Raw genomic sequence first — 10,527 nt, forward strand, 5'->3', positions numbered from 1 at the left:
CCAGCATGATATTACACTTGCGAAGATTGGGAGGAGAGAGGGCACAGGACCCTTCCAAGAAGTTGGGACTAATTCAGGGACAGTAGTCTGAGGCTAGGGTGCCAGCTGGGGACAGATCATATGAGGACTTGAATCATGGAGACAAGGGGTTTGGGCTAGTGTGGGAGGAAGGTGAAAGTCACAGGATTCAGTCCCAAGGCCAAGACGACTCTGTGATTTCCATTCTCTCCAGAGACAGGAAGCTCGCTACTCACCAGGGAACCCAGCTCAGTGCAAAGGGTATCTTGTGTTTTTGTTGCTGCTGTTAGTTTTGGCTTTGCTTTTTTATTATAAAAAATTTATGTACGCACACAGATATGCTGGGGGGAAAAAAACCATGAAAACCCACATGGCTTTCACTCAGCTTTGTCAGGTTTTGACTTTGTGTTTTTGAGATCTTCTTAAAAGTAAATAAATTATAGCTGATAGTCCTATGTACCCTTTCTTCCTTCCTCAAGGAAAATGCCCTCCCAAACTTGGTGTTTGTCATATTAAAATAGGTCTGAATTAAGTGTGCACTTAAACAATATGCCGAGTTGTTTTGCATATCTGGAAGCTTTATCTAAATGGTACCATGTGGTCTACATCCTTCCACAATTTATTTTTGTCCCCTTCCACATTGCAATTATGAAATATATCTATTCAACACTGATTCTTCATTAAAAAAAAAAGATAAACACAATAAAACAAACGCTGAAGTAAACAAAGAACAGGATAAAACTTCCTTCATATGATGAGTGGCAATTTCCGGGAACCCACAGAAATGTCTTACTTGTGAATTATGAAAACCATTTTTGGCAAAATCAAGAACAAAATAAAGATGCGCATCTTGCTGTTTTCCCAACGCAATAATAAATAAGGCCTGTACATAATGGAAAGGGATAGTGAATGTTGACAGTGATATTTCCAGAAAGTCCTAGGGACTTCATGTCTGGACTGATCAAAGGATGAACCAAGATTCATGTACAAGGGAGAAAGTTTCTTATGTTCTAGCAGCAAACATTGGAAAATAAGAAAAACCTACCTAATATAAGAAAAACCCCTGAACATTAAAGAATAATCATAACAAGAATATGAATAAGCTGTTACTCTACTAAAGATGTGTCTCAACAAATCAAGACAAAAAGTGAGTTCCCCAAAGGAAGAGTCGGTATTTTAAAGAGTTTAATTCTCCCTACATGAATTCAATGCCATCCCAATTAAAATCCTAAATAGATCTTTTTGATAACATTATGTTATTGTGGTAAAATATGCATGACATAAAAATCTACCATTTAAACCAGTTTATTTTTTAATTGAAGTAGAGTTGATTCAAATGCTGTCATTTTTACCATTTTTAAGTAAACAGTTCAGTGGCATTAAGTCCGTTCACATTGTTGTTCAACCGTCCCCACCATCCATCTGCAGAAGTTTTCCATCATCCCCAGCAGAAACTCTGTCCCCATTAAACACTCGCTTTCCATCCCCCTCCCCCAGCCCCTGACAATCACCATTCTACTTCCTGTCTCTCTGAGTTTGACTCTTCTAAGTACTTCATATAAGTAGAATCCTAAATAGATTTTGTTGAGTCTTTTTAGAGAAACTTTGAATTTGGAAATAATTTTAGAATCACAGATGAGTTGCTACAAAAATGCAGAGTTCTGTGTACCCTCTACCCAGCTTCCTCTGTCTATAACGTCTTATGTGACCATTGCACATTTGTCACGACGAGAAAATTCCTACTGATACCATACATACTCTAAACTAGACTCCAGGCTTCATTAGATTTCATGTTTTTCCACCAGTGTCTTTTTTTCTGTTGTGGGATTGCCTCCAGGATCCCACACTATATTTAGTCATTGTGAAACCATGATAGCTCATATTGGGACGTGAAACTACATGTCAGGACTTGAGCCCAGCCCAAACCCAGATTGGGACTCAAACCAAGCCAAAACCCAGACTGGAACCTGAACCCATGGTCTTTTAATTGAGATCACACACCTGGTCTCAGGACTTCATAAAGTTCAGGTTCTTGATGTCTCATCACAGAAAGAATTCAGTGAAAGACAAAATGATAGGTAAGAAGTGGATTTATTTAGAAAGAAACACACTCCATAGACAGCACGTGGGCCATCTCAGAAGGTGAGAAAGTCACCAGGGTATGGGGTTGTGCTTTTATAGGGGTGGATAATTTCATAGGCTAATGAGTGGGAGAAGTATTCCAACTATTTTGGGGAAGGGGTGGGGATTTCCAGAAATTGGGCCACCGCCCACTCTTTGACCTTGATGGTCGGCCTTGGAACTGTCGTGGCACCTGTGGGTGTGTCATTGAGCTTGCTGATGTGTTACAATGAGCGTATGCTGAGGCTCAAGGTCTAGTGGAAGTTGACTTATCCGCCTTGGACCTATTTGGTTCTAATGAATTTATGTCGTGTCCTTGGGCTATGTCATTCCTTAAAAGGTCGTGCCCTGACCCATTCTCTCCCGTTCCATTTGTATTAGTTTGTTTGGGCTGCCATAACAAAGCACCACACACTAGGGGACTTAAACAACAGAAATTAATTTTCTGGGGGCTGGAAGCCCAAGATCAAGGTGTCAGTGGGGTTGGTTTCCTTTGAGGCCACTGTCCTTGGCATGTAGACACTCATCTTCTCCCTGTGTCCTCACATGATCTTCCTCTGTGTTTGTCTGTGTCCTAATCTCCTCTTCTTACAAGGAACAGCCATCACATTTATCTTAGATATAAACCTAGGGGTGGGATTCCTGGATCTTATGATAACTCTATGCTTAACTGTTTGAGGAACTTCTGAACTGTTTTCCAAAGTGGCCACAGCATTTTATAATCCCACCAGCAATGCAAGAGGGTTGCAATATCTCCACATCCTCCAGGACACTTATCTTATCTTCTTGTTTCTAACCACCCTAGTGGGTATGAAGGTTTTGATTTGCATTTCCCTTGGGTGCACTCATTAAAAATGTGGATTCCTAACCCACTCCTGGGACAGTCCAGTTCAGTGAGCCTGGGATTGAGTCCCAGGAAAATTGGTGGGGAGGGTTCCTTTTCTGATAATTAACTTCTCATTCAAGCCCCATTTCCTCCTGGTGGCACATTTCATCACAACTGAACACAGGTTCGACCCATACCATGGGATGAAGCTGAGACCAAAGAAGGTAGAGATGGATGAGCATGAGGTCAGGAACAGCATCTCTGATCCACTGAGGATCACTATAAAAAAGGACTTTCAGTAATTCACGCCAATTAATCATTTGCTCATTTGTTTACTCCTGTCTGTGTTGTTTTTCTGTTACTTACAACTAGACACATCCTGACTGACACACATCCTCACAGCTGAAAGAGATGAAGCCAGTTATGGGTCCTGAAGCCAAAAACTCAGGCTCACACCCCAGTGCCGAAATGAATCTCAGAGACAGAGTTTTGGATGAAGTAGAAAAGAATAGCTTTATTGCTTTGCCAGGCAAAGGGGGACAGCGTGGGCTTGTGCCCCTCAAATCTGTGTGTACCAACCTGGGGAGATTGGGTGGGGAGGGGTTTTTTTGGTATAAATTTATCTATTTATTTATTGGCTGCATTGGGTCTTTGTTGCTACATGCAGTCTTTCTCTAGTTGTGGCCAGGGGAGGCTTACTTGCGGTGTGCGGGCTTCTCATTGCAGAAGCTTCTCTTATTGCAGAGCATGGGCTCTAGGTGCATGGGCTTCAGTAGTTGTGGCACATGGGCTCAATAATTGTGGCTCACAGGTTCTGGAGCACAGACTTAGTAGTAGTTGTGGGGCACGGGCTTAGTTGCTCTTCAGTATGTGGGATCTTCCTGGACCAGGGCTTGAACCCATCTCCCCTGCATTGGCAGGTGGATTCTTAACCACTACGCCACCAGGGAAGTCCCAGGTGAGGAGTTTTATACCAATGGTTCAAGGCTGGGTTTGCTGATAAGGATCAGTGTGCATGCAGGGACTACACTCCTTTAATATGACCTCAGGTGATCTCCTTTTTTTAAAAAAAATTATTTATTATTTTTATTTATTTATTTAGGCTGTGTTGGGTCTTAGTTGCAGCATGTGGGATCTTCATTGAATCACGTGGGATCTTTCATTGTGGGGCACGAGCTTCTCTCCAGTTGTGGTGCACAGGCTCCAGGGCACATGGGCTCTGTATATTGCGGCACATAGGCTCTCTAGTTGAGGCACAGAAGGTCAGTAGTGGTGGTGCTCGAGGTCAGTAGTTGTAGCACATGGGCTCAGTTGCCCCTCAGCATGTGGGATCTTAGTTCCCCAACCAGGGACTGAACCCACATCCCCTGCATTGAAAGGTGGATTCTTTACCACTGGACCACCAGGGAACTCCCTCAGGTGGTCTTCTAATGAGCTTCTCTTGTTCCTATAATCTAGCCTCAGATAGTCTCTTGATGAGCTTTTCAAGGTTATCAAACTGCGATCTTTTCTGGAATGAAGAATGCTAACATCTTCCATTTGTTGGGGGTTTTAATTCTGTAAAGAGCCTTAAGATATTGTTATGTGTATCCCTTGAGGGGGAACCAGGACCCTGCCCCAAGTCTGCACTATTGTTTCTTGGCTGCTCCTCCCTTGTCTCTGCACCCCCTCCCTTCCCTGATTAGCAATTGTTTGAATCTGCCCTTTGGAACTTGAGGAAGGTCATGGAGGCTGGAGTCTATCCTCTACTAACAAGAATGGGGGACACAGAAAGGCTTCTGTGCCCAGGAGCCCCACAGTGTCCTGCTCAGTTTCAGTCCTGAACATGGAGGTAATTTTTAATAATCCCTGCTTTTAGGAAGAAAGTGAGAGGCATGTGTCTTAGTTAGCTTGGACTGCTATTTAAAAAAAATACCAGAGACTGGGGGGCTTAAACAACAGACCTTTATTCCTCACAGTTCTGGACGCCCAAGTTCAAGATGCTGGCATATTTGGCCCCTGGTGAGTGTTCTCTTCTAGGCTTACTGACAGCCACCTTCTTGCTGTGTCCTCACACAGCAGAAAGAGAGACAGGGGCTGTGATGTCTCTTCCTGCTCTTAAAAGGACGCTAATTCCATCATGGGCCCCCCCCTTCATGGTGTCATCTAACCCTAATTACCTCCCCAAAGCCTCACGTCCAAATACCATCACACTGGGAATTAAGGCTTGAACATACGAATTTGAGGTGGGAGGAGAAATATTCAGGCCATAGCAGCTTTTTAATGATGGCCATATGTTGCTTTAATTGGGAATACATAGCAAAGCCCTTTTAGCCATATCTGCCCATGGGGGCCTAGAAATTTCCATCTGATTTCAACAAGAAAACACGAAGGCAAGATTGCCCTAGAGAGAAGAAACTTCCTAGGTAACAAGTCAGTAGGTGATCACAGTTGATAACTCGAGAAGAGTCTATTACTGAGAAGTATGGCACAGTTTCAGGACTACAGATCACCCCAGCAGCCATGCTGGTGGACAAGAGAATGACCTTCCATTTCCCCCCACATTTGGCAGGAAATTGTCCTTTGGAGGATGTCGTTTGAATGATGAAGTCAACTTCCTCATAGGTCCACATGGGCTGACCAAGATGGAGGGGGCTTAGCACATTATTAACTTCTTTTTAATTATGGCAAAATACACACAACAAATGATTTTCTGCTTTAAAGTGTACAATTCGGTAGCCTTACATACCTTCACAATGTTGTTGCAATCCATCACCACTATCTAGTTCCAGAACTTTTTCATCACCTCCAAAGGAAACCCTGGACCGATTGGCAGTCACTTCCTATCCTGCCTCCTCCAGCCCCTGGCAACCACTAATCTGCTTTTTGTCTTTATAATTTGCCTATTTTGGATATTTTGTATAAATGGAATCATACAATATGTGACCTTTTTGCATCTGGCTTCTTTCACTGAGCATCGTGTTTTCAAGCCCATTCACATTGTAATGTCTATCAGCTCTAATTCCTTTTTCTGGTTGAGTAATATTCCAATCTATGGAATGACCATATTGTGTTTATCCATTCATGATGGGCATTTGGGTTGTTTCCTCCTTTTGCCTATTGTGAGCAGTGCTGAAATATTAATTTTTACTGAACGTTTCTCTGGTACTCTATGTGTCTAGTAATACCAGTTGTGTTTACTGATGCCTAATCCCCATTGCCTACATCTCACCATCCACTGCAGACCCTTCTCCTGTTTGGCTGCAGTCAGTTCTTAGGTTGGCAAACAAAGAGTCTCAGGTTGGACTCAATTGGGAGTCCCCTGTAAGCCTAGGAAAATACTACAAATGCTACTCATGTCTTCTGGCATTAGTAGCAGTATCCATTCGTATTGTAATAGCTAAGAAAACATCTCAAGGGTTTCCCACCATGGTGAGATCTACCTGTCTCCCAAATATTTCTTCCCCAAACAATACAAAGCAACAAGAGGGGAAAGCAAAGTGACAATGCATGTCATTGGCATAACCTGAAGACAGAGAATGCCCAAACTTAAAAGAACTATGAGAAAAAAAGTCATGAATCACAATGTGAGATTCGTCACCCTCTGCCCCACCTCTCCTCCAAGGGCAATGGAGAAAATCTGCAGGGGATGCAAAAGAAAAGTAATCTAAACTAGAAAAGTAATCTAAAGCTGTTCTAGAAATAGCTCCAGAAAGACTGGAAATACTGCCATAACATCTGAGTGGATCAGAGTGTAAACTATAGGACAGGGATGAATTCTTTAAAATGCATAGCTTTTGAGGAAAGTGAAAGCAAGAAGGAAGAGAGAGGACTTCTCTGGTGGTGAAGTGGTTAAGAATCCGTTGCTAATGCAGGGGACACAGGTTCGATCCCTGGTCTGGGAATATCCCACATGCCATGGAGCAACTAAGCCCCTGTGCCACAACTACTGAGCCTGTGCTCTAGAGCCCAAGAGCCACAACTATGGAGTTCACGTGCCACAACTACTGAAGTCCTTGCACCTAGACCCCGTGCTCTGCAACAAGAGAAGCTACTGCAGTGAGAAGCCCGCACCGCAATGAAGAGTAGCCCCCGCTCTCTGCAACTAGAGAAAGCCCACGCACAGCAACAAAGACTCAACACAGCCAATAAATAAATAAATTTATTAATTAAAAAAGAGTACTTAGGAACTCATCTATTTCCCCAACTTTTCTTTTTTATTGACTTTTATTGAGATATAATTGCCATACAATAAACTGCATATATATAAAGTGTCCAATTTGATATTTTTTTCTTAGTAGTAGTGTATATATGGCAATCCCAATCTCCGAATTCATCCCACCCCAACCTCACCCCCCGCCTCCCCCCTTGGTATCCATATGCTTGTTCTCTACATCTGTGTTCCCCAACTTTTCTTGTAAGTCTTAAAATCATTTCAAAGTACAAAGTAAAATAAATGCATGCCTCCAGCACATCCTTAACCCACAACTCTTATCTCGAGGCAAAGTTTCTGTTGAGTTTGTGCCTTTAGTGGCTTCTCCACCAGCTGACCCCACGGTAGTGACTCAGGTGTAGTTTCTTTGGGAGATGATCCTGGGAAGCATGAGTAAGGGGATGTGAGAAATGGACGGGAAGAAAACCCATCATGAGAATATTAATAAGGAAGTAGTGATGGTGGGCAACTGAGTCTGAAGACTTTGCCTCAGAGTCCTCCTTCCAGAAGGATAAGCGAGCTTGAGTATTTAACCACTAACTCTGATCAGTCATTGGGGAGGTGGGGGCATCATCATTCTCAGGCATTCCCGGATGCCTTGCGTGTGGGCAGGGAAGACTCTGACGGTCAGGAAAAATCTTTAGGTGGCAAGGTGTCTCAGATGCTGGGCATTGGACGTGTGGGGGCTGGTACACCCAGAGACATGCATCAGTCAGCTTACATTGTGCTGCAGTAACAAACAACCCCCAAACAGCTTCGAACAACAAAAGCTCTTGCCTGCTTATGTGACAGCTCTGTGAGGGTGGGCTTCTGATATTCCCAGTCATGTGTGAGTCTGGGGTGTCCTTCCTTCTAAAGCTCTTGAGTGGTTCTTTCTTTGGCCTTATATAGTTTCTCCTGAAGCACATACCAATCAAAACTCCACCAAAGATTGAACGGGGACCATCTGCAGATTCTTAGAGCTCTCTCTATGCAGTTCTCTCTTCTTGGGACTCTGCCCTGTGAATTCTAATCTTTTCAGCCTGCCTGAATTCCCAACTCTGTCTTCTCAAGCCAGTGAGAACTTGAAGCTCTGCTTGTGGTTCCCTTCCCCGCACTGCAAACTGGAAACTCCTTCTAGGCAGTCAGCGGGGCCAATTGTAGGGCTTACCTTGTTTCTCCCCTTTCAAGGACCACTGCAATACACCTTTTTCCAGAGACTGAAAAGAAAAAAATTCTTTCATACATTTTGTTCAGTTTTTCACTTATTTCAAGCAGGTGGGTAAATCTAGACCCTGGTACTTCATCTTGGCTGGAAGTTATCATGGGAATCTCTTAATTCCATCCTTACAAACACAAGCTGGTAAATAGGAATTTAATAATTACCAGAGGTGGATGGACCTAGAGGCTGTCATACAGAGTGAAGTAAGTCAGAAAGAGAAAAACAAATATCGTATATTAATGCACATATGTGGAATCTAGGAAAATGGCACATATGAACCAGTTTGCAAGGCAGAAATTGAGACACAGGTGTAGAGAACAAACGTCTGGACACCAAGGGGGAAAAGTGGAGGTGGGGGTGGGGGTTGGATGAATTGGGAGATTGGGATTGACATATACACACTAATAAGTATAAAATAGATAACTAATAAGAAAAAATATAGAATTGTACAGATCAAATATATGCAGTTTATTGTATGTCAATTAATCTCAATAAAACTCTTTTTAAAAGAAAAAAAATAATGATAATTACCAGAGGAATTTTTCTTGAGAAAGCCATTCTAGCATTCACTGAATTTGGACAGTGTGATTCCTGGATCATTTTTATTTTCAACACAGTTCAACAGTTTCCTTTTTTTCCCCCTTTGTCCTTTTTATTTCACTGGAATTATTTTTAGTAATCAATTATGCTAGCCTCATAGAATGAGCTAGGAAGAGTTCTTTCCTCTGCATGCCCAATGTGTGGCTGGGAGCTGAGGTTCTGGAATTCTTCTGTAAGCAAGCTAATAAGTATCTGCTATGCTGTGCCACAAATAGCAAATACACCCCAGCATCTCAGCAATGTAGCACAACCCAGTCATAGCCAAAATGTGCTCTTGCAAAACTGTTGCAAGTCAAAGAAGTTATCTTGCTTCCAAGTTGCGACTGTGGGTTCCAGGGTTGCCAAGGAGAGAAAAGAGAGGGCAGGGAGGTGACCAATCATTCTTAAATGTCCCAGGCTGGAAATGACATGGTCAATCTAGTCTCAGCCCATCTATTTACCAGGCGAGGTTCTGATGCACTGCTCAAAATGAGTCCTGTGAGCCCAACCTGAGTTTGATTCAGTTCCCCTAGACACACACCTGAAGACAAGGATTTCAGGGCAAGAGGCTGACTTGTTGTGTCATTCTCTGAGAGCACTGGGAGAGAAGAGAAGGAAGCCATAAGAAAGCATTATTGGCATCATTGAACAGGGGACTTATTCCTCTTGCTGACCTCTGAAAGCTCTGAAACATGCCCCAGAGTCATCTAAGTCAAGAGCAGGGAGAGTGGGGATATCACACACCATCTCATTGAGATTTACCCCATACAGCACATCAATAACAAATACAGGGACTTCCCTGGTGGCGCAGTGGTTAAGAATCTGCCTGCCAATGCAGGGGACGTGGGTTCGAGCCCTGGTCCAAGCAGATCCCACGTGCCACAGACAACTAAGCCCGTGCACCACAACTACTGAGCCTGAGTGCTGCAACTACTGAAGCCTGTGTGCCTAGAGCCTGTGCTCCACAACAAGAGAAGCCACCTCGCTGAGAAGCCCCATGCACCACAACAAAGAGTAGCCCCCCGTCACCACAACTAGAGAAGAAGCCCACTCGCAGTGACAAAAACCCAACCCAGCTTAAAAAAAACAAAAAAGAAATACAACTGGTGGTCCAGTGGTTAGGACTCTGTTCTTCCACTTCAGGGGACATGGATTTGATCCCTGGTTGGGGAACTAAGATCCCACAAGCCTTGCAGCACAACCAAAAAAAAATGTGGAAGAGGAAGGCAGAAAAGGCAGTATTTGAGCTATGCAGGGTGAGAAAGATTTAGTCATTGCTGGCTTTGCAGATGGAGGGAGGGAGACCCCAGCCGGTGAATGCAGGCAAGCTCTAGAAGCTGGAAAAGAAAAAGAAACAGATTCTCCCCACTAACCTCCAGGAAGGAAGGCAGCCCTACTGAAACCTTGATTTCAGGCCCATGAGACCCATTTTGGACTTCCAGCTTCCAGAAGTGCAAGATAATACATTTGTGTTGTCTTAGGCTACTAAGTTTGTGGTAATTTGTTACAGCATCAATAGGAAGCTAATACACACACCTAGAAATAATGTGTTGTTGTTGTTGTTGTTGTTTTAAATTTAGGGACCTCCCA

Source organism: Hippopotamus amphibius, chromosome 15 (genome assembly GCF_030028045.1).
Source record: "Hippopotamus amphibius kiboko isolate mHipAmp2 chromosome 15, mHipAmp2.hap2, whole genome shotgun sequence".
Lineage (NCBI taxonomy): Eukaryota > Metazoa > Chordata > Mammalia > Artiodactyla > Hippopotamidae > Hippopotamus > Hippopotamus amphibius.